Source organism: Schistocerca gregaria, chromosome 3 (genome assembly GCF_023897955.1).
Source record: "Schistocerca gregaria isolate iqSchGreg1 chromosome 3, iqSchGreg1.2, whole genome shotgun sequence".
Lineage (NCBI taxonomy): Eukaryota > Metazoa > Arthropoda > Insecta > Orthoptera > Acrididae > Schistocerca > Schistocerca gregaria.
Window position 1 is genome coordinate 862,234,053 of NC_064922.1, and position 14,877 is coordinate 862,248,929.

Genomic DNA, 14,877 nt, shown 5'->3' on the forward strand with positions numbered 1-14,877 from the left:
GAAAAGTTAAGTTGGGTTTAGGAGTGATGAATTTCAAGCGAGTTATGAATGCTGCACGTTGTGCACTAAAGAAGAAGAAGGACAAGGGCGGGAAGCAGAGCTGTTTGAAGAACTGTGTCCTGACAGCGATGTGTGCAGCTAAAAACTCACTGAAGCAGAAAGGAGGAGAGGATCTGTTGAAGTATCTCGAGTTGTACCAATACCCAAGCCGTCTGGTAGTTTCCTTCTATTCCTCGTCGCAGCCCTCGCCTGGCTCTCGGCGGTAGGGTCCCTCGCCAGTGGTGTTGCAGCTATTGCTCGAACGGTCAAGAACGCGCAAAACTCCCAACTCCAGTTAGAAGAGGCAAGTAAACATAACTGCACGATGAAAGCCACAGCCATCGGAAAAGGACTATACTTGAAACCGTAAAGGGAAGGGCTTGGTCTATTTATAAACAAAATAAAAGCCCATTAGCGGTCCTATCAGATCGACCCCTCACAAATACTGATCTTTTAATAAAATTATAAACAGCCGACCAGTTGCAATGGATAAAGAATTCTTTACCTAGGTTTCGACAAATATAAATTTGTCTTCTTCAGAAGGTGGCCTAAGGACAATGAACATCATAGCTTACATTACAAAAGTATGAAACTTATAAACCAAGAACAAATTTTAACACAAATTAGAGAACTCTTGGATTACAAAAATATGATAACGACGACAGGTACTTACAATTTTCCATTCGTAAGGACTAATGTACCATCGCCGTTTTTACAAATGTCGGCATAGATCCATTTGTCAAAAACGAAATATAGCCCTAGAATTAGGGTTTGTCACGTAAATACAAAATAGTACGTGGATCTTGCAGAGCTCACAACCGACTGAGTGTAATCGGCGAGCGTAGCTACTCTGAAACCAGGGCAGGTGGCGCTCGTGCCGAGAAACATGTGCCAATTGGCGTGCAAAGACAACGTGTAAATTATCAGTATTAATAACGTCCTTAGGTAAAGTGACAATAAAAAGAAGGAAATTAACACTCCCGATATAACAGTATGGTACCACTGGTACAAATAATGTAGTTATACATAAAAAAAAGCAAGTGGCGCTTACGCCGAGAAAATTACGCCCAGTGGTATATACAGCCAAAATATAAAAATTACATTACTATATTAGTGAAGCCCCTAAACGGTATATATATCAGAACTTTCAAACTCAAAATAATGGCTCTTGTCAAGAAAGAATTACGAACACTGGTACACGATCCTGTTAATACACAAACGCAGGGAAAACCAAAATTTTAGAGCCAGACAAAATCACACAAGGGCCGTCGTAGTAGCAAACATACATCGTGAGAAAACCACAGTAACATAAAGGGTAGTGAGCTTAAAGTATTGAAGGTGCATCATAGCTTCCTGAGGAAATAAACCACTAAGGTTACCAGCATTAATGTTATACCATAAACAGTACATCTTTAAAGCCTTCGAAAAATTGTCTACAAGCAAGGTTCAACTGGTCGTTCAGTATATTACCGTTCTTGAGCTCAAGTTGTTTGAAAAATTGTAACTCTTCCCACAGATCTAATCTACGCCCTTTGACTTCTCTGTGTAGGATAACAGTGTCTTCTAAATGTTTAGGCGTATGGCTGGCTATCAGGAGGGGTTCAGCAAAAGTAGAGTTGTGTATATTCGCTCCTTTTTTACCTAATAGGTGTTCTTTATAACTTGTTTTCACAGCTCTGCCTGTTTGACCAATATAATATGTTGTTGTTGTTGTGATCTTTAGTCCTGAGACTGGTTTGATGCAGCTCTCAATGCTACTCTATCCTGTGCAAGCTCCTTCATCTCCCAGTACCTGCTGCAACCTACATCCTTCTGAATCTGCTTAGTGTATTCATCTCTTGGTTTCCCTCTTTGATTTTTTTCTCCACACTGCCCTCCAATGCTAAATTTGTGATGCCTTGATGCCCCAGAACATGTCCTAACAACCGATCCCTTCTTCTTGTCAAGTTGTGCCACAAACTCCTCTTCTCCCCAATTGTATTCAATAGCTCCTTATTAGTTATGTGATCTACCCATCTAATCTTCAGCATTCTTCTGTAGCACCACTGAAGGACAGTTATTACAGGTTAGTTTGTAAAGCCCTGAATTGGAAAACCAATCGCCGGCAATCTCTACTGAATGTACAAGAGTTCTCTTTGAACTGTTATCTGTAGAGAAGGAGACGTTAAAGTTATATTTTTTCATTAGAAGATGTTTTATCCTATACGATATATTACCCAATAAAGGAATAGAAATAATTTTTTTAGCTTCTTTGCTATCAGTGTGGAGGTTGTTGCTCAAAGTAGAACAGTTTTGGGAAGTTTCCTTCCTGAACATGTTATCAATCATATTCTGTCTGTACCCATTATTAACCGCAATCGCTTTGATGACACTCAATTCTTTTTGTTGATCGGCAGGAGATAAAGGAGTAGTTACCATACGGTGAACAGCAGAATGAAAAACGCCAGTTTATGAGCTTTTGGATGAGTTGAGTCAGCAGGCATGACATTATCTGAATACGTTTCCTTACGGAAGATGCTGAAATTGAAGGAACTATTCAGTATAGAAATTGTTAAATCAAGAAAGTTGAGTCACCTTTTTCATTCTGAAGTTCTTTTGTGAAGGAAATTTTTTCATGTACACCATTGAAAGTATTGAAGAGAAGCTCTAATTCGTGATCAGTACCGTCAAAAGCAATGATAATGTCGTCAACATAACGTGCATAATAACGGATTTTGTGGCGTAATTCTGAACTTGAATTGCTGTTGTGCAGCTATGTTTAAAATACTGATCTTTTAAGTTTGTTAGAAACAAATTCAACATTCCAAGATTCCGTGGCGTGTTTACGCGCGATACGTTACCGAAGATTGTGGAAAACTGGTGAATGTGGTATTGTGAATTTAGATGTTGCTGGAGGCCCCTCACCTATCCGATGTTTTTTCCATCCCAGATGACCCCCAATTTTATTGTTCCCTCTTTCCTGACGTTATCGACCGTACAAATACGTCTGTTCCTCCCCTTGCCCCTAGCTTCCAGTACTTGGGCCACACACCACCATCTGAACTTAACACTCCCATCACTACACAGGACAAGAGCTTTTACCAGCAGCAAATACATGCCCTTCGACAACGTCGGCGTACGGCCATAAAACGTGACGGAGACTACGTAGAAAAATAGGACACGGACAAGACATGTTGGTGTATATTGTCACCAAATTCTGACTCTTAACAATAAATATGTTCTGAGAAAAAAATGTTTGGCATTACTTACTGAAGGACCCTCCTACGTATATTCACCTGCATGTATTGTCTGTAATGTATCGTGTAATCTTCATTTTACACGAAACAGCTCACCTACTGTTCCCCAGAACGCCAGCATAATCACGACTTACACAGGTGCAATTTCTGGCGACGAGTGTCTCGAAAATTGTCGGCGTACACAACGACACGCAAACAGTAGGTCTTTGCGCTCCACTTCTATGTCTGCCACACTTCACGTATCGAGCACCGTCCATACATATCGCTCGGTCGACTTTCTGTCTCGTTTCAGCCAAGTCCGAGGCACAGCAAACCTCGGTGCCAATTCATCAGTCGCGCACGAAGTGTGCCAGCGCGAGCAGCCAAGAGTTTCGCCCCCGGAACGGGACCAGCCATCGCCGCCCGCGGCCAGCGCGGCGACGGCTATCCGTGTCACGCCTCGCCTCTGCGCCTCCTGGCGTCGAAATCGGGACGCCCGGGAGGAGGTCTAGGATAGCGCGCTCCGCCGCAGACCGCTCCTCGGCCAGGGGATGCCGGGACCGGCAGTGAGACTCGTCCACAAATGCACCCAGCGTTCGCAGGGCAGCGCATCTGGACGGGAGTGACTCAGGGGTCAGTGATCATTATGAATTACATATAATGAAGACTTTCACTACCGAATGTTTCAGCTGCTGAGGACTCTTCCGGGTTGTATGGCCGTGGTCCACGGAACTCTTCTATCCCAGACGTTTCGTCCAAGGCTACGTTGGACATCTTCGGAGGCGCTCCTGGTTGTGCTGAGTCTTGCCGACTGACGAGTCGGACGTTGAAGAGCGGCCTAAATACTGTGGAAAGTGGGCGTGGTCTGGATTTCACGTCATAGAAGAGATAACTTTGTCAAAGATAAAATATAACTATCGATCATAGTACGTCAAAGATAACAAATTCTCATCGATTCTGTAGCGCCACTGTCCATATATCGCTGAGTTTCATGGCTTCTTTTCTGTCAAAATTATCCCCATATTTATATATTTCGATGGATTCTCTATATAGCCGTGGATAATAGTTCTTCATAGTACCTAAAACTTCAATTTCCGAAAATTTCACTACGTGTTCACCTGACTGAATAGCATGTTCCACCACAGCTGACTTGCCTGTTGTCCCTAGTCAGCAAAGACTTTTATGTTCTTTCAAAATCGTATTCACACTTCTCTTTGTAGTTCCAATGTAGACCTTACCACACATACTTGGAAACTTGTGTACACCACTTGCAGACAGAGGGAGACGTTTATCCTTAACGTCAGGACAATAGACAGGGTGTTACAAAAAGTTACGGCCAAACTTTCAGGAAACATTCCTCACACACAAAGAAAGAAAATATCTTATGTGGGCAGGTGTCCGGAAACGCTTACTTTCCATGTTAGAGCTCATTTTATTACTTCTCTTGAAATCACATTAATCATGGAGTGGAAACACACAACAACAGAACGTACCAGCGTGACTTCAAACACTTTGTTTCAAAATGTCCTCCGTTAGCGAGGATACATGCATCCACCCTCCGTCGCATGAAATCCCTGATGCGATGATGCACCCCTGGGGAATGGCGTATTGTATCACAGCCGTCCACAATACGAGCACGAAGAGTCTCTACATTTGGTACCGGGGTTGCGTAGACAAGAGCTTTCAAATGTCCCCATAAATGAAAGTCGAGAGGGTTGAGGTCAGGAGAGCGTGGAGGCCATGGAATTGGTCCGCCTCTACCAATCCATCGGTCGCCGAATCTGTTGTTGAGAAGCGTACGAACACTTCGACTGAAATGTGCATGAGCTCCATCGTGAATGAACCACATGTTGTGTCGTACTTGTAAAGGCACATGTTCTAGCAGCACAGGTAGAGTATCCCGTATGAAATCATGATAACGTGCTCCATTGAGCGTACATACTGACGAAACTAAAATGAGCTCTAACATGGAAATTAAGCCTTTCCGGATACATCTCCACATAACATCTTTTCTTTATTTGTGTTTGAGGAATGTTTCCTGAAAGTCTGGCCGTACCTTTTTGTAACACCCTGTAATAAACTTAAGAAAGACCCTACAGCTAGCATATTGAGGAAAACAAATACGCATATAAAGCCATCTACTTAAATTCAAGAGGCGGTGAAGAAAGGTTTGTTGAAGAGTGAAGCTATGTGGCCCACACTTTATGGCCTACCTAAAGTTCATAAGATTAACTTTCCTCTGAGACCCACTGTCAGTGTTATTAATTCCCCAAAGTACCAAATAGCAAGATATATGGCAACTTGTTTACAACCACATATTGGCAAAACTGATTCTTATGTAAAAGGCGCACGTCATTTCACTGAGAAACTTGAGTGACTAGCTTTGGCTCCTGAGGATATTCTTGTCAATTTTGACATAGTTTCTTTATTTACTATGGTTCCGCTTAACGAAGTTATGGTTTACATAGCGGATGTTTTCCCAGCAGATTTGTCTGCTCTGTCCAGACACTGCCTTAACTCTAGTCAGTTCCAGTGGGAAGATGAGTTTTATGAACAGGTTGATGGTGTGGCCATGTGTAACCCGTTGAGTCCTACGATCTATTTTGTTATTTAAATAGTATAAATCCTAAAATCCAGTTTACCATGGAAATGGAGAAAGACAGTGCAATATCCTTCTTGGATGTCTTCGTTATGAGACAGCCTGATGGCAGCTTGAAACATAAAGTCTTTCGGAAAGTTGCACATACCGACATATACTTGCATGAGGATTCCAATCATCATCCACAACAGAAAAGAGGTGTACTTAAAAGTCTAGTGGACAGAGCTAAAAGGATTTGTATGCCGGAATACCTGGAGGCAGACTTAAAACATCTAAAGAAGGCTTCTGAGAAGAATGGGTACTCTAATAAGGAAACAAATAAGAGTTTTGCGACCGAATAACAGGATGCCTAAGGACAACGATAGGACACAGCGATGGAAGAACGCGGTTTCTCTGCCCTTCATCAAAAAAGTAACGGGTCAAATAGGCAGGATTTTAAGGAAACATAACGACCGGCCGATTTTCAGACAAACTAAGAAAATAGGCCTAGCACATCGTTGCGTTAAGCTTAAATGTCCCTCTCTGTCTCCAAGTAGTGTTTACAAGATTCCGTGTATGTGTGGTAAGGCCTACATTGGAACTACAAAGAGAAGTGTGAATACACGGTTGAAGGAACATAAAAGTCTTTGCCGACTAGGGAAAACACACAAGTCAGCCGTGGTGCAACATGCTCTTCAGTCAAGAGATCACGTGATGAAATTTTCGGAAGCTGAAGTTTTATGTACTAAAACGAACTATTATCCACGGCTACATAGAGAAGCCACCGAAAAATATAAACATGGGGTTAATTTTAACAGAAAAGAAGAAGCCATGAAACTCAGTGATATATGGACAGTGGCACTACAGAATCGATGAGAAGTTTTTATCTTTGATGTACTATGATCGATAGTTATATTTTATCTTTGACAGGGTTTACCTCTGCTATCGCGTGAAATCCAGACCACGCCTACTTTACACGGTATTTAGGGTGCTCTTCGACGTCCGACTCGTCAGTCGGCAAGACTCAGCACAACCAGGAGCACCTCCGAGGATGTCCAACGTAGCCTTGGACGAAACGTCAGGGATAGAACAGCTCCATGGACCACGGCCAAAGAACCCGGAAGAATTCTCAGCATTATGAATTACCTCGAAGAAAACGGTCTATTGACACACAGTCTACAAGCATTTAGAAAACATCGTTTTTGTGAAACACAACTAGCTCTTTACTCGCACGAAGTGTTGAGTGCTGTCGACAAGGGATGTCAAAATGATTCCGTATTTCTGGATTTCCAGAAGGCTGTTCGTGTCAACAAAATTAAGGAGACAGCCTACACTACTCTTATTCGTCCTTTCTTAGAATACTGCTGTGCGGTGTGGGATCCTTACCAGATAGGATAGACGAAGTACCACACAAACGGCCTGTAGTGAAATTGCTTGCATATGGAATATCGCCTCGGTTATGTGACTGGATTTGTGATTTCCTGCCAGAGGTCATAGTTTGTAGTAACTAACGGACAGTCATTGCGTACAACAGAAATGATTCCTGCGTTCTCCAAGATAGTGTTATAGGCCCTTTGCTGTTCCTTATCTATATAAACGATTTGGGATACAATCTGAGCAGCGATGTTAGCTTGTTTCCAGATGACAGTGTCGTTTATCGACTAGTAAAGCCATCAGAAGATCGAAAAAAATTGCAGAACGGTTTAGAAAAGATATCTGATTGGTGCGAAAATTTGCAGGTGATCCTAAATAACGAAAATACTGAGGTCATCCACATTAGTGCTCAAAGTAATCTGTTAAACTTCGATTACACGATAAACCAGTCAAGTGTAAGGTCGTAGATTCCACTAAATACCTAGGAATTACAATTATGAACAACTTAAATTGGCCGGCCGGAGTGGCTGCACGGTTCTAGGCGCTGCAGTCTAGAACCGCGCAACCGCTACGGTCGCAGGTTCGAATGCTGCCTCGGGCATGGATGTGTGTGATGTCCTTAGGTTAGTTAGGTTTAAGTAGTTCTAGGGGACTGATGACCTCAGAAGTTAAGTTCCATTGTGCTCAGAGCCATTTGAACCATTTCAACTTAAATTGGAAGTAACACACAGAAAATGTTGTGGGGGAAGGCTAACCAAAGACTACATTTTATTGGCAGGACACTTTTAGAAAACGTGAGAAATCTACTAAGGAAACGGCCTACACTACTCTTGTCCATACTTTCTTAGAATAATGTTGCGAGGTGTGGGATCCTTACCAGTTAGGACTGACGGAGTATATCGAAAAACTTTCAAGTTCAGCACGTTTTGTATTATCGCGAAATAGGGGAGAGTGTCACGGTCATGATACAGGATTTGGGACGGACATAATTAAAACAAAGGCGTTTTTCGTTGCCACGGGATCTTCTCACGAAATTTCAATCACCAACTTTTCCTCCAAATACGAAAATATTATGTTGATGCAGACCTACTTAGGGAGAAACGATCACCATGATAAGATAAGGGAAATCAGAACTCGTACGGAAAGATACAGGTGTTCGTTCTTTCCGTGCACTATACGAGATTGGAATAATAGAGAATGATGAGGGTGGCTCGATGAACCCTCTGCCAGCCACTTAAATGTGATTTTTATATGTAGATGTGACAAGCCCCATCTCGCACATTTTTTAAACATTGGTTGGCACTATCAACTTTCGTAACCTCTTCTCTAGCTGTCTGCAATAAATCACATAAAAACGTTTTGGTACATAACGTGGCTACCATATTATATTTAGAAATTTCTGATTTATCCGTTGAATACGATAATTATGCAACAATAACAACAGCAAAAGAACAACCGTCCAAGGAAAGAAAGAAAAATATTAAAAATACAATAAGTGCGCAGGAAACGATTTACCAGGACTATAGAGTGGGATACGACGATTGAATAACGGCGAAGAGCATGGTTTAATGCCTTTTCTCGGAAAACAACAGAAAATCTACAGAACTTCGAAGAAGTAAGGAGAAAAGTTGCCAGAACTGTCTTGAATCTCAACAGCAACTATGAGAAGGGACTTCCGAAACAGAATTATGAGAGACTTTTACAGGATCTCCAAGGCTACCTTGAGTAGATATTATCCCCCAACCTTAGCTTTAAAGACAAGCAAGAAGATACAAGTAGTAGGGTAGTCACTCCACTTTTGATACCAAATTAATTAAATTGATCGATTAATCACCACCACCCCGAACACTCCAGAACAAGACCGCCCCCGCCCCCAGATGACGTCATGTGTTTTCTCAGCTCCACATGTGCCCAGCATCCTTCCTCTCCCACCTCCTCCACCCATCCCTCCCCCAAACCTACCCTATTGGCGGGAATTTCGATGTTGGCCGGAACTTCTTTGTCTCAGGACTGTGCTGACATTTCACCCCAACCCCTCACCCAGAGATTGGCGGGTAACTGAAATTGCCGGTTTCCTTTCCAGGATTTACACCCTGGTCTTCCTGGGCAGGAAGCCCGAGTGTATCCCCCTAACACAATTAAACCACCAGAGGCAGTTGGAATTGATGAGAAACTAATAACGGCAGTGCCCTTTCTGGGACTCGAACTCTGGTGCTCCTGGATGGAAAGCTGAAGTGCACCTCTAATGCTTAGAAACTGTCCAGATGCGGGAGAGGAAGATTAGGTTAGTGTACATTATTTATTTTGGTCTGGAAACTGACACAAAGACCATTCCATGGTGTACTAGCTATCTCTTCCACCCGCCAGGGAGCACGTCATTGATATCAGTTTGATGTTGTTGTTGTTGTTGTGGTTTTCAGTCCTGAGACTGGTTTGATACAGCTCTCCATGCTACTCTATCCTGTGCAATCTTCTTCAACTCCCAGTACCTACTGCAGCCTACATCCTTCTGAATCTGCATAGTGTATTCATCTCTTGGTCTCCCTCAACGATTTTTACCCTCCACGCTGCCGTGCAATACTAAATTGGTGATACGTGGATGTCTGAGAACATGTCCTACCAACCGATCCCTTCTTCTAGTCAAGTTGTGCCAAAAGCTCCTCTTCTCCCCAATTCTATTCAATACCTCCTCATTAGTTATGTGGTTTACCATCTAATCTTCAGCATTCTTCTGTAGCGCCACATTTCGAAAGCTTCTATTCTCTTCTTGTCTAAACTATTTATCGCCCACGTTTCACTTCCATACATGGCCACACTCCATACAAATACTTTCAGAAACGACTTCCTGACATTTAAATCTGTACTCGGTGTTAGCAAATTTCTCTTCTTCAGAAACTCTTTCCTTGCCATTGCCAGTCTACATTTTATATCCTCTCTACTTCGACCATCATCAGTTATTTTGTTCCCCAAATAGCAAAACTCCTCTACTACTTTAAGTATCTTATTTCCTAATCTAATTCCCTCAGCATCACCCGACTTAATTCGACTACGTTCTATTATCCTCGTTTTGCTTTTGTTGATGTTCATCTTATATCCTCCTTTCAAGACGCTGTCCATTCCGTTCAACTGCTCTTCCAAGTCCTTTGCTGTCTCTGACAGAATTACAATGTCATCGGTGAACCTCAAAGTTTTTATTTCTTCTCCATGGACTTTAATATCTTCTCCGAACTTTTGTTTTGTTTCCTTTATTGCTTGCTCAATATACAGAATGAATAACATCGGGGATAGGCTACAACCCTGTCTCAATCCCTTCCCAACCAACTGCTTCCCTTTCATACCCCTCGACTCTTGTAACTGCCATCTGGTTTCTGTACAAATTGTAAATATCCTTTCGCTCCCTGTATTTTACTCTTGCCACCTTCAGAATATGAAAGAGAGTATTCCAATCAATCAGTCTGATAGTGTAATTAATTAAATTGATGATGTAGCCACTTCGTATGGCAAGCATTTTTTTCAACCGTCGGATTACACTCGCCGAGTAGGACAACTGGGAATCCTTGGAGGGTACACGATGTTCTTATCGAGGAACGCTATGGAGAAATGACAGCTGAAGCTGACCACACAGGGAGTCTACAACCCACAATATACATTTCGCGTTAGGACTAAGCTATGACAAAGCACGATCGTCGCGACTACGTAACCGTCACCCCGCATAAAAAGCGGTCTTGAGTCTACAGGGGTGCACACGGGTCGCTGGTAGTGTTTCGCTTTCAGGCAGAAATGCTGTCCGAAATGCTGTCCACAATTTGGAATGAATCTATCCATTCAACCACATATTTGTGTTGGATCCTGTAGAGATGTCTTTTAATTATTACAGCCACTGGTGAATCTTATTCGTGCCACTCCCATATCTCGAAACGAGTCACCTTCTTTTCGGAACTATCTGCTAAGAATCCCATACACCAAGAACTCCAGCGCTGTTTTTAGCCAGTCCCTCTGCACCTAGTAACTGCTCCTAAGTCTCTATCCCGCCCTCCCTGCAGCTTAGTCCATGTGATCGTCCCAATTTAAGTCTGACCTGTAAGGAAGTCGGAGAGCGCTATATCTAAGACCTACATCCTGTGGGGAAACAGGACGAGTTTTAGTTAATGCCACAGGAGCGCGTTTTGACAACTCGGTAGAAATAGGAACGTGATGTCATAGCTCCGCCAGCCGCCTACAGTGTGTAAAGCCAGCGCCTGACGAAGCTTTCCCCTGCAACATGATGTAGTAGAAGAGATTGTGTGAGCAGTTACGGTGTTGTTTCTAGGAAGACTATACATCATACATGGCATGGAGGAAGGATGAAGATTTCGCTACTGCATTGCGGCACATCTCCAAACTGCATGCAGGTAGTCTGAAAGAAATCTGTGTCTCTCAGGGTGCATTCATGTCTACCACCCAAACAAACGTGGCGATCCTATTAAAAATACAGGTATTGGTTCATTGGGGCAGGTGGTTCGTGATCGAAGTCACCTCCACAGACCGGTGTAAAGTTTCATCACCTATACTGTAGGATGACCATATCCAACAGACTATCAATCACACGAGAGGATTCCTGTATTGCTCCGTAATGAGCAGTTTAATAAATTCGGTTGTAACACATCCTATCAGTGTACACCGAGATACACTTTGTTTTTTCTACCATGGCTTAGAGACCCATGTCAGCTGCTGCTAAACTGACATTAACATTTTTAAATCCTCTGGCTCTAACAGAAAACTGAACATCGCATGGCATAAACTGTACAGCTATCACACCACAGGCTGCTAGAAATAAAACACAGACGTGATGTTTCTCATTTGCAAAAATGTGGAAGTCATCGCTATTTCCCCCCATTTCGGCGTATTTTCCCTCAATTTATACGTGTTTTTCGCAGTTCTATAGATTTTTTTTCTGTTACTTCTACCCATGCGATCACGACATAACCTCTCGGTCCGTTTTCTAAAATTGCTTGTAAATGTAGGACAGCTGCCAACACGTAGCGCAAATGAATTATTTTTGTGATCGAAAGGCATAGTATAGCACTGTACTCTATTGCCCCTAGTCGACTCCATCCACATATTCTACATTTGCAGTCCGTTTGCTTTGTTTTCTCTATGTCTTTGTATGTTCTTGTGTCGCCGATGGCTCCCAGACATACTCAAAACAGAGCAAATGCTGAAACTGTAGAATCTGCGCTTGGAGGTCACTGGTTGCATTCGATTACGGTGTTATACTATGCCACCTGACCAGAAAAATAGTGCGTTTGCGCTGGGGCACACGTGCAGCTGAGAAAATACGTGACAACATCTGAGGGAGGAGGCTGGGGGGGGGGGGGGGGGGGGGATGGGCATGGTAGGTGGCAGGGGTGGGTTTGTCTGGGCAGGGTGGGGTAATTAATTGATCAATTTAATTAATTCGCATATCAATCTGATATCAAAAGTCGAGTGGCAACCCCACGACCCTACTGATAACACAATATGTGGAGACTTGGAAAACATTCAGATCTTGGCCATACAGTCTGAAGTGTAGTTTAAAGAGAACCCAAATAGCGAACTTTTTAATCGGTTTTTGACCTCCAGTATCTTCCCAAGTGTCTGGAAGTAGGGACTCAAAAAACTCTTACCTCTGAAGTAATCTGCAAAACAGTCTTCCGACTCAGGTTCATTTGCATACTACCAGAATTAGGCTACCTAAGGCTTTTTCTGCCCACTGTTTTCCAATTTTTCATTTCGGCTGTTGTTCTCCTTACTTCTTCCATTCTATTGTCAGTCCTTTCTCGTCATCATTTACAATTTTCCCGGTTTCAAGTTCCAGAGTTGATGGTTTGTTATCTGTTTGATATAGCTCTTTCAGATAGTCTTCCCACCTCTGTATGATACCCCACGCAATCTTGGTACTCTACATTCTTGTCTTTACTCAGAATTTCCATAGCAGCACTTCCCGGTCTGTTTTGATACCATGTTGTAATCTTCACCCTATAGTACAGTAAGTCATACCTTGGCTTCCCTCCATCTCTTCAAACGAGTCACCCTCCTCTTTTAGCCACTATTTCCTAACCTACTTTGCTTCTCTACACAGTTTATTATTCAGCCCTTGGTACATTTTTCTTGCATCTGCATTGTACTTGTTTTTAAATTTTCTTCTCTATTCCACCTTCAAAACTATTTTCTGTGCGACACACAGCTTTCTTGCCCTTTTTCCGTTTACATATCGTATACTTTTCTGCCATGCTTTTATGATTCCGTCTTTCAACATATTTGAGTACTTGTTGACATTATTGAGTGGCTTTTTGATTTTTAATGTGTTAATAAGTTCAAGTGATAGTATTTCCGTAACTTTTTCTCTCCTGAATCTTATCTTCTCTAGATCCCACTTCTTCGCCATGGCATTGTTCTTCAGTTTTCTTCATTTTCATTTCTGTATTTGCCATAATTATGGCCGCTATTAATATTTCCAGGTAATATGTTCAACTTTGACAAAAGTAATGAGATATCTAGTAATATAGTGTCGGACTTCCTTTTTCCCGGCGTAGTGCACCAACTAAGCGTGGCATGGACTCAACAAGTTTCTGGAATTCCCCTGCGGAAATACTGAGCCATGCTGCCCCTATAACCGTCCATAATTGAGAAAGTGTTGGCGCTGCAGGATTTTGTTCACGGAATGACCTCTCGATTATGTCGCATAAATGTTCAGTGGGATTCATGTCGAGCTAACTGTGGCCAAATCACTTATTCGAACTGTCCAGAATGTTGTTCAAACCAGTTGCGAAGAACTGTGGCCTGGTGAGATGGCGCATTGTCATGGGAACGTGAAGTCCATGAAGAGCTGCAGACAATCCCCTCATACCCAAACATGACGATTTCCAGTCAATGATCGGTTCATATGGACCAGAGAAACCAGTCCACCATTCCGTGTAAACACAGCCCACATCATTATGGAGCCACCAGGAGCATGCATACTGCCTTGTTGACAACTTCGGTCCATGGCTACGTGGGGTCTGCGTCAGGTTCAGACCTTATCATTAGCGCTTACCAACAGACATCGGGATTTATCTGACAAGGCCATGATTATCCAATATTCTAGGATCCATCAGATATGATCACGACCCCAGGAAAGGCGCTGCAGGTGATGTCATGCAGTTACCTAAGGCATTCGCGTCGCTCGTCTGCTGCCGAAGCCCGTTAACGCCAAATTTCGGCGCACTGTCCTAACGGATACGTTCTTCATACGCCCCACATTCATTTCTGCGGTCATTTCACACAGTGTTGCTTGTCTGTCAGCACTGACAACTCTTTGCAAGAGCCGCTCCTCTGGGTCGTTAAGTGACGGTTGTTTCCGTGTGTTGTCCGTCGTGAGAGGTAATGTCTGAAATCTGGTGTTCTCGGCACTCTCTTGACACTGTGGATCTCGGAATATTGAATTCCCTAACCAACTTCTAAGCAAAGAAGGGAATGCAGAAAGGTGGAAGGAGTATATAAAGGGTCTATACAAGGGTGATGTACTTGAGGACAATATTATGGAAATGGAAGAGGACGTAGATGAAGATGAAATGGGAGATACGATACTGCGTGAAGAGTTTGAAAGAGCACTGAAAGACCTGACTCGAAACAAGTCCCCGAGAGTAGACAACATTCCATTAGAACTACTGA